The following is an 11353-nucleotide window of genomic DNA, read 5'->3' on the forward strand; positions in this document are numbered from 1 at the left end:
GCTTAAAAGGGATCACGCCACTTGACGCCATCACTGAATGAAATTATCAACGTCGTTTTGCAGAGTACAGGCTTCAACTTCGTTAACAAATTCTCGGGATTTGTGCAAAAGATACCAGCATGTCATGGTCATGCGATAGATGAGGATTGACAATACAAGAAATGCGATGACAAATTTGTTTTTGTTTTACAAACAAAAATGATATTACAAAAATCTGCCTTTTTTAGGGAGACAAATCACCGTGACCATGATTAGCACTGCGGGCCGTCTAAATGCTGCCCGGTTCTGCACAGTACTGACACTAATCCGGATCAGCTATTTCCCTCCGAATTATGTCCTACAGTAAGTTGTTCGTATCAAATATTTTTATCAGTGGTCTTTGTGAATGCAAAATGGCCTGAAAATCTCAATTCCTCACTGTGATCGTCATTGAAACCATTATAGGATCGTGAAACTATAATCTGTTTTAATTATTTTCATGTTGATAGAATACTGTCTTCATTCATATAAGCTTTAAAGAATAGAGCTTAAAATTCGATGCTAAATGAACGGAAGCAGTATAACAATTTGCTTATTCGTAATCTCATCAACTCAATGATACTTTTACTTTTTTTTTTTCAAGTTTTTATCATTCGAGACTCAAGGATGGGAAGCCTGTCATAAGCCATCCACAAGATTGCATTTATACACGGTATAGATTTTAAGGCACTCTGAAAACAACGAGTATTAGACTTCCTAGACCCTCAACACACAATATACGTTGTGCTCTCTCCAAACAATACGCATTAACCTTTTATAAACAAATTATACTAGTTTAGAATTTAAAACAAATACATATGCAGTACATCAACGCTCAAAAAAAGCAATGCACTTTAGACCTACAAGATGTTGAGCTTAGAAACGATGCACATATATTTATTGTGTAGAGGGACGTACTTCCCCTCATGAATTTATTCTCGTCATTTCGTCCTTGCCATAAATGAATCAGATTTAAAACTGAGCGGACGTAAACGAAAATTCATCTAGTACTTTAAAATAACAAATACTACTTTGAGTGAATTTAAACCAATCTGTAATAGCAAAAATAACATGGGACGAAACTGGGATGTCCGTTTTCGATATCGATCTCGGTATAGGTTTAACATAAGTTGAGATTGTTTCTTCGCCAAGCGCCCGGGATTACAAGGGAAAGTTACAGGTGAAAGGTGAAGATAACGAACAGTGATCAATCTCATAACTCTCATAACACCTATAAGCAATACAAAATAGAGAGTTGGACAAAGACGGACCCCTGGATATACAATCAATGGAATCAGGTGCCTAGGAGGAGCAAGTATTCTCCATCGACCGGTCACACCCACCGCGAGTCCCACATCCCGACCAGGCAAACGGAGCCACCACAGAATTTGCGAAATGCTGACTTTAAACGAAACTGTTAAAACCCCTCCACCATTAACTTGTTTGTCAGTAGCCTGCCTCGATTTAAGAACTGATCATACGTAGAACCAGCTCTTGTGTATCGAATGATTTGAGAGATAAAAACACCAGGTGCAGGTAATATTGGAATATTGCTACATAAATATGGAAAGTTGACGATGGAGAACCTGAAATCATCCCGTTTATCATAAAGTTGAGTTGCTAGTTTGCCGTTAATATCTATTTTTTACAAAAATTCTAATTATGACACAGAAGCAGACGATTCGGTGGTGTTTTTTTTTTTTAGTTCACTGGGATATATCGAATCGACATATGAATTAAAATTATTAATGTTAATAAATAAAACGTCGATACATCTAAATGTCACATTGAACGCCACAGCAAGAGATTTTTACTTCTCATGTAGAAGTTTTTCAAATGAATTTTGATTCATAAGAATGCAAGGTGAAGATAACGAACAGTGATCAATCTCATAACTCCTACAAGCAATACAAAATAGATAGTTGGGCAAATACGGACCCCTGGACACACCAGAGGTGGAATCAGGTGCCTAGGAGGAATAAGCATCCCCTGTTGACCGGTCACACCCGCCGTGAGCCCCATATCCTGATCAGGTAAACGGAGTTATCCGCAGTCAAATCAGTGTGCCAAGAACGGCTTAACAATCGGTATGAAACACGTCAGACAGCATTTGACCCAATGCGAGGTTGTATTGACGAACTAGATCGTTATAACGACCATAGAATTTGCGAAATGCTGACTTCAATCGAGACTGTTGAAATCCCTGTACCATCAACTTGTTTGTCAGTAGCTTACCTCGATTTAAAAACTGACTATACCCAGAACAAGTTCTTGCATATCGAATCAGTTGAGATATATAAACACCATATGCAGGTGATAATGGAATATTGCTACATAAATGTGGGAAGTTGACGATGGAGAAGCTGAAATCATCCCGTTTGTCATATAGTTGAGTTGTCAGTTTGCCGTTAATGTCTACTTTCAATAAAATATCTAAGTATGAAGCAGAAGTGGACGACTCTGTGGTGTCCTTTATTTCGAGCTCACAGGGATATATCAAATCGACATATGAATGAAAGCTATCATTGTTAATAGACAAAACGTCATCGGTATATCTAAAAGTCGAATTGAAGGTCACAGCGAGAGATTTTTTCTTCTCACGTAGAAGTTTTTGAATAAATTCTGCTTCATATGAATATAAAAGCAGGTCAGCTAACAAAGGAGCACAATTCGTGCCCATGGGAATATAAAACAGGTCAGCTAACAACAAGGAGCACAATTTGTGCCCATGGAAATTCCAACAGACTGTTGGAAGACCTGATCATCATAGACTACAAAAATATTGTCAATGAATATCCTTCGTGTATGGCTTTAAAAACGAAGGTCCCTTGTCACGATGGATTTTGGCACCATAAAAAACCCCATTTACTACGATTGTAAGCGCCATGCACAGGCAAAAATATGTGGCAATTCACCTTAAAGCTGGTGATGTCTCTACAGAAGAGAAAAAATCTCGAATGGGGCGTTAAACAGCAAACAATTGAAATAGATGTAGAACAACACGCATTTTTGTTAATCTTCTTAAAACAATAGTAGACCATGTAGGAAAAGATACACATCATTACTTCTATAGACGCACTTGATACTAGGTCTAGAAACAATACACATGAAGTACAATGCTTACTGGACCTAAAACACTGGTTTTTACCCTCTGTAAACACTAGAACCCCCCAAAAATACAATTGTAAACAGACATTTACACGTCAGAAAAACATCAATATGAATTGAATTGGGCAACATTGTACATCTGTTTAAAGTGATGCTAGTTTGGTTGGATCTTTCATCCTTGTACTAAATGCGAGTTATTGCTTGACACACAGATGTCACCTAATATATCATTACCCGTCTCCCCGGACTCTCCGCTGAATTCCCACTAACAGGCATTTATAGTACCGCTGGTTCAGAAAATGGTTTGTTAACGTTTTAATTTAATAACCGCTGATCTGATGATGTGTTCTTCGGGAGGGTTTCTCCAGCCAGGGGTAACACGTTTTGTGTGAAAAATAAAAGAATATAAATTACAAAATTATCAATCTATAGATGTCTATAAATTAACATGTCTCATGTTCGGAAGAGGAAATATGTTTTATAAAAAAAGATTGAAAGGCATGTAAATATATATAAATATACATGTATATAGATCCGACTTGTCTTCTGTTCTTTTTCTACCACTTGTAAATAAATTTTCAGAATTCAAGTTAAACTTTTTGTTGTATTATCAGCAAAAAGGGCCCTTAAGTATATTAGTGCTAAAGTGTGAACTAAAGAGAACATCTCTCAAAATATTAGAGCAATGTTGATTGTCGTTGAAATATTACAGTCAATCAATGACAACCAACTCGTGATTGGTAATTATGACCTTTTTCTTTACAAGTATGCAAAAAATGACGTTACGTTTTTTGATTATGACGGTTTTTTTTAAAAAAAATATATTGTTGGATGAGATAAGGGCCTTTTTTGCTAGGAACGGCTCATTTTTTCCTAAATAGCAGTTTCGTGAGAATGAACAACAATATGAAAATCTTGGGTACGTACAAAGTGCAGGGAAACAAGATATAAAACATAAATCATCGTTTTCATCACGATTGCACAAAGATTTTGACGAACCCTGTCGTTTCTTGATATACTTCGATGCACCATCGTAAGTGTTGTACGTATGTTTTACACATCTTCTTTCGTATCAGTACCATTAATCAGTTTGAACAACCGAAGATTCTAAATTCAAACAAGTGAAACAAAATTGTCAAACGTTGCAAAATCTGAAAGCAAACATTTTTTTTATCATTTGGAAATAATTTTGGGAATTTTAATGAAGTGACGATGACGAGCGGCATTCCCATTTACCACAGACTTGAGGGGTAGTGTCAATTAATCCATCTCACCAGTGGTTCCCAACAACTTGACAATTAGTAACTAGGACCATTGTTCACTGTCTTTATCATTCCATGTTTCTGTTGTGGTGTATCGCACTGGCCGGTGCTGTATTTAATGGAACGATTCTGCAGTAATTTGTCTCTATATAAATAGAGAGCACGGTGCCTAAGGCAAGGACTTGTTCCGCGTAATGCACCTGTATAGCAGATTCTCTGTCTCAATTAGGATGGACAGTTTGCATGTAGTTCTAATGCTCCGACGTCTCGAAGGGCTTGTCATTTATTTTCAGTAATTTAAAGGCCTCGTTACTGTAAACTGACAGATTTTCCACGCCTTTGTCGAGTTAATGAAAGAAATGCCAGTGCTCATGCGCAAAATGGCGTCGCTTCCTGTACGCAAAAGTAAGATAATTCAACAAATAATAGTTTTAGAAATAGTCCATGCAAGATGCATGCATGCTTTTATTGATTTCGTTTATGTATGCTATGAATTTCATTCAATTTTCCGATATATAAATGCAAAGAAACAATTCATTCAAGTATTGCCATCCGAGTGCTGGGCTCGTCCTCTCGGCGCCGGGCTATCAATTAGGACTACTTTAAAAATCGTGGCAACAAAGCCATTGACTTCAAAGACAGCTTCTACACAATAAGGCTTTTTATTGATGAAATTGACTTCCTTTATGATGGATTTTGAAACATTTCCTGATAGTTTATCAAAAGGAAAAGTAAATTAATTTTAGGATAATAAGTTTTTATGTCCTCTTAATTCATTTTTTATGAACCAGCATTATTTTTATATAAACGTTACCCAAAAAGTTTATTGAAAATTTTTCCACACCTGATTTGGAATTGGTGAATGGAGGAAAAGATATATTTCAATAATTTTAACGTAAATGTGACATTAAGGAGAAATGGAATACATTTTACTATTTCTTCTCTCATTAACTTGCATATGGCTATACATATACTGGAAATATTTGAGGGGTTTTTTTTTTCTTATTTGATATTCACATTCACCAATGCTTTATCTGTAGTAAACCTTGGCTCTTTCATTGTAATTTATTTCTTGATAGAGGCACCGTGACGCGCAAATGACCTTCCGACCTAAACTTTAAAAAAAAGAATTATCACAATTTTGAATATGATTTATCAATTCATTTTTTTTAATCTTAGGGATAAGGAAATTGTGGAAGCATTGGTTATATATACAAAATTCGCTCTCACGCTTCCATAATTTTATATGTACAAACAAACCATGCAAAAATATTACAGTATAAATAACAAGTGCTACTACTACATATGTAGTTACTACTACTACTACTACTATATACTACTACTACTACTACTACTACTACTACTATTACTAGTGCTACTACTAAATGTACTACTACTCCACTAGGCTACTATTAAATACTATCACTGTGGTTACTATTACATATATTGTGTATAGTGATGTACTTAGCCGTTTAGATTATTTGAGGAATTAAGCTAATTTTGACCTATGTTATACGATATAATTTAACGTGGTGCAGTTTACGCTTTATAATCCGCGAAGTGAAATTAGATTATTGTTTTACATTGCTTATTTCACATTCCTATGTCGATTTGATTTTCAGAGAAGAATACTAGACACCGTGCGTATTATTCTTTAAAGAAATTGGAAAATGAAGTTGTTTAACAATAAATTTTATTCTATAATAAGAACATCCTCTTCTCATACTCTCACATTAATTATAAAGCTGTATGATGTGAAATACGACATCGTGATGAAGAAATATAAAACGGATAATGAATTAATTGAAGTGGTTTAAATATTGCAATTTCTGCATTTGTTTTGGAACTAAAAGCTTATTTTGATCTGTCAAAATTTGATCCAGCATTAAATCATAGAATTACTGCCGAAGGAAAGTTGTCTTTGTTGATTTTAAAGTATTCTTTTGTAGTGTCATAGTAAAATAACATTCTATAGAATGATCAGACTACTCAGAATGAATAGGACAGCTTCTCACAGATACTCGATAATTATATTTCAGTGTAAATAAGGTCTGCATAATTTCCCATGGAGCCCCTTTAATAAAAGTAGTAAGAAATATTATGATTTTTCTATGCGAGAAACTTCTTTTGATAACATGGGGAGTCTTTGAAAAGGCATTTAACACTTTCGATCGTGTAACACTCCCTAAATGGTAAACTCCATGAGGATTTTCTACTTTGAATCATGAAAGGCAATCACAAGTAGAAATTCGCCACAGGAAGTAAAATAAAGAACCGTTATAAATCATTGAAACGAAACAAAAATCTCCGTAATACTTAAGTTCGTTACAATAGATTGCCTCACGAAAACAGAAAAGTCGAATTCGACAAATGAACATAGATGGCAATGTTATTAGTCGTTTACATTTGAAAACGGTGGGTTATTATGTGTTATAGAAAACCATGTCTCTTGAAGAGAATTAATTTTTTTTCAACAACCTTGCGATACTTTGGAATTTCTTAATACCAGTAACTTGCATATGATAGCTTCAGTAAAGTGCAGTGTGGTTAAAAAAACACCAATTGACACACTACATGTACTACGTATATAGAATTTACATTGAGAAAACTTCATTTGATTTTCAATGAACTTCTTTATGATAATTTCCAACATAAAACTATTGCACGAATACCTACGCATGATAATATGCCTGAGTTTGTTTTGATGCTTTTTTATTTGTCATTTTATAGCGTAGCACTATTTTCGTTATTTTGTCTTCTTTGGGGGAAATCAGAATTTGAGTAATTTAGCTTTGCAGGTACTTTGATGTAGAATTGTATTAGATGATTTCCCCCAGAATCTTTTGTTGAATATGTTTTTTTTGTCATTTAGTAAGTAATAAATGACAGTTTTCAATCTCAAACAGTCTTACGTTTTTGTTGAGATATTAGATGACAGCAAAACCGAGCTACGATGAGCAGAGAGTTTGGGTAATATAAGCTTATAAACATAAAAGACGTATTGATTTGAATGGTACCTTTATCTTTTACACTATCTGGATTTCATGCAAACATCGTGTTTGCTCTTGTTGTATGCTGGTTAGTCTTGCATCTTTTCTGTCCCGTAAGTAGAAGTTGAAACCTATGTAGGCTAAGAATTAATCAGAGTGGGTTCTTTTTTTTTTAAAACATCGCCACTCTCATTCATATTTCATTTTATTTGTAATTCGTATTGATTTAAAAAATAAGATGAAAACGAAATCTTTGTCAGACGTGTTCGATTTGAATTATTGTTGCTATTCTTTCTATCGGAGATATGTCAAAAATCATACTTCAGAAACTCTATTGGCATTTTAAATTAGATATTGGTAGTGTTTGCACTTCTCGATCTTGGACTCAAATTTACAATTGATTGGCTAATTTAAATGTCTTCATAAAAATATCAGTTAGAAGTACCTGATCATATTCATAATGCCTTTGCTAATGATGACTAAACAAGTTATATTAGAGTCGAAATATTACATTCATCATTTCAAGCAAACTGTTCTGATCTAGTTTACTCAAAATTTAGTCCCCACATTGTCTTCCATTATATATCAAGTATACATTTAAAGGGACTGGTTCATGATTTTTGATAAAAATATTTTTCATTTTTGATGTTACACATTAGAAATATAACTCATTTAATGTTGACAGCCAAAAGTTTGACCGTCTGAATGCAAGAATGAAAGCAATACTTTAGCCTTAAATATGTGTTATGTAAACAAAGACTCGAGTCTTTTTACGTAAACAAACAAGTGAAATATTGATTTTGTAATATAATGCATCTTAATTTTGCATAGTCACAAATTTTAACTTTTAGATTTCACATTTTACCCCAAAAATGCTTGAAATGTGAGAGATATAATACACTTAGATCAATATCCATTTCTTTTGAAAATGTAGTAAACAAGAGCATACCGCAATCTTTGTTTAGAAAACAAAGAATAAACTCTCTAAAATGAGCCTCTGTGATGATGTATAACTTAATTTTCATGTGAAATCTTTCAAACACATTAGACAGTAGATTTTGATCATTAAAAGTGAAAAACAAAAAGTTTAGGTAAAATCGTGAATCAGTCCCTTTAAAGCGTTAATTTCGTTATTGTTTTAACGAAATGAAAATGCGTGTTCTGTAAATACAATATTTCTGAAGTCCAATCCACCCTTTGAAGTGGCACTGATAAAACCATATCGAGTATATCATCTGCATGACAGTATGTAATCTGTCTTACGTTTGCTATTCAGTGACAAACAATCCTTCGATAACCTGTTACTGCTCATTGCCGCGGAAATAGAAGGAATTATGGGTGTTTAATGTGGTGAGTGTAAATCTAGGGAGCAGAAAATCGGGGTACATATCATTGTCACTGTGATAAGTGACGGGAAAAAATTAATGTCCGCATACGAAGAATTCGTAAATCATCTTTAGTTGGAATTTTCCCCAATGCTATTTGAGCAAATACTATTAATGATAGAATAGCTTCACTTATAATAGGCACATATTGTAAACGTTCAAAGTATTTTATATAATCATTGATTGTGAAATACTTTATATTTCTTGCTTCACTAGCGAAGCCGTTCATGCGAGAATTAGTATGTGCTCAATCTCGGTATCATTCTTATATGTCTACAGAAGCGTACTACAGAGTTTTTTTCTCATTATTTATAATCTTACATTCACATTGGGGCATGTATATAAGTATACGTTAAATTTGATATATTGGGAGATACATGTACAATCATTTTATAAGAAATAATAGGCCCCAAGATTATAAACTGAGAATAGACTTAGGTCAAAAGTTTGATTATTTACATCTTAAGATTTATCAAGCATAGATATTTTTTTTTTAAAAACTGCAGGTTTATAAAAATATCAAATGCAAACACATATTGAAAATGTTATTTGTTTATGAAAATTATTTCAAAAGTTAGGAGAATATTCTCAGTTTATGGTCTTGAGGCTAGGGGTCATAGTTCAAACTGATCATGATATGAATATATACTGCCTAAAATGGTACATGTAGCTTGGATATTCTTTTTGCCAAATTGTGTAACCGAGAAAACTTGCTCATCAAAGAATTCCTATTAAAATTTTTATTGACACTTATTTTGGCCCCCATCGTTCTTCCTGTGGAAAGATGACATACACTGCCCAGATTTGAATCTAATGCATACTGTATGAGGATGTATCTAACCAAAGTTTAGTCCTGTTGCTTTAAGAGAACTTTCCCCAGAAGATTTTCCCTATATATCCGATAATAATTAATATCAATAAAAACAAAATTGTATAACACTCTATCAATGTAAATCGCTTTACAACAGAAACAATACATTGATTATTAATTAAAATCCCCCACAGGAATTATGAATTAATTACAAAATATCTAATATCAACAAGTAATGTCCTATTATTGGGTAAAACTGCTGGAATAAAAATCACGCATTCACAAATTAAAAGCAAGCCTGAACAAAAGCAATTTAGATCGACCTTTTTAAAACTAGTCAGAGAAGCACACTGAGAGAGAGAGAGAGAGAGAGAGAGAGAGAGAGAGAGAGAGTTTCAGAAGATGTCTCATCCAGACGAGGGAACTATACAGATATAAAAAGAAACAGAGAGTTTCAGAGGGCAGAAGATCCAGACGACGCTCTTCCTAAGTTGTTTTTGTTGTTGTACATGTTTGTGGTAAATAAAGAAAATGTGAGGATTCTGAGCATAGTGACCAACGCGGATTGTATATACAAGCTCTTTTAGATAAAGTGATGAAATTTGAAGTGTGTGGAAGGATTTTGTATTTCATTCCCTTTTAACTGGACTCGTTCGTGGTCCCATCTCAATCCTAAGGGCCACGGCTTGAACAGAATTACCGTATCAATGCATGCGGATGTTTAATTATTGTTATGATAAATGGGAGTCTTGAAGTTCTACTGGAGAAGAACGTTTAAAAATATTTTCGTCCTGCATATTCCCACGTAAAACTTTAATGTTTGTTGTAGAACCACCCTGACCCCAATCTTCCATGTATCTAAATTACTCGAATATATGTAAGCTCTTACATAAAAGATTTTTTTCAAATTTAGACCTAGTGGTACTCGAGAAGAAAATGGTTTCATCCTTTATTCACCATTTCCTAATTATCTCCCCTTGATATAACCCTTTTCTAGAAAATGTAAATTATGTTCAGAGAGTATTGAAGATGAATATCATTTTATATTAGTATGTCCTTTTTATAATTATTGTAGAAAACAGTATCTAAAGAAATATTATTACTATTTCATTGTATAAGTTGTTGTATATACTTTATACCTATGAACTGTATGGTTCTTGGTCAATAAACAATACAAATTTGAACAAAGTTGTTAATGAGTATCTTCACCCAAGCATGGTTTGCACTAAGTGGCCTAGTGTTTCTGTTAGTGTGTATAAATCAAAAATTCAAACCTTGTAGACATTTATAATAAAGTTAAGTCACTGAAACGTTTTACTTTTACATTACACTCTTTTCTATGATAACATTCCCAGTTTTCTTTTTGATTTTTTTTTTTGGGAGGGGGGGGGGCAATTTTTGGGTATGTTAAAAAATGGGTATCAAATAGAAGTCGTCAAAGAAATTAAGGGAAACAACGGGTAAGGGAGAATGTTAATCGAAAATTTATCAGCTAAATCTTTCGTGCACCTGCGGATGATCTTGCTAAAAACCCGACCACCCGTTCCGTTGCCCAGTTATGGACTTGAAAGTAAAACCGTTGGTCGTTTTATGTTCAGAAGATAAAACAGTTTTGCTGTAAAAGTTGTTGTTTCTCGCTATACATTGATCATTTCTCCTCATTCCTATTTTAAAAATGGAGTTACTTTGCACACCTGCAAGTGTCTAAAAACAAGTCTCAACGACGAACACTTGAACTTTGAAACATTCGCCTGCAATTGGTGTGTTGCTACGGAGTTA

Source organism: Ostrea edulis, chromosome 9 (assembly GCF_947568905.1).
Source record: "Ostrea edulis chromosome 9, xbOstEdul1.1, whole genome shotgun sequence".
In the NCBI taxonomy this organism is placed as follows: domain Eukaryota; kingdom Metazoa; phylum Mollusca; class Bivalvia; order Ostreida; family Ostreidae; genus Ostrea; species Ostrea edulis.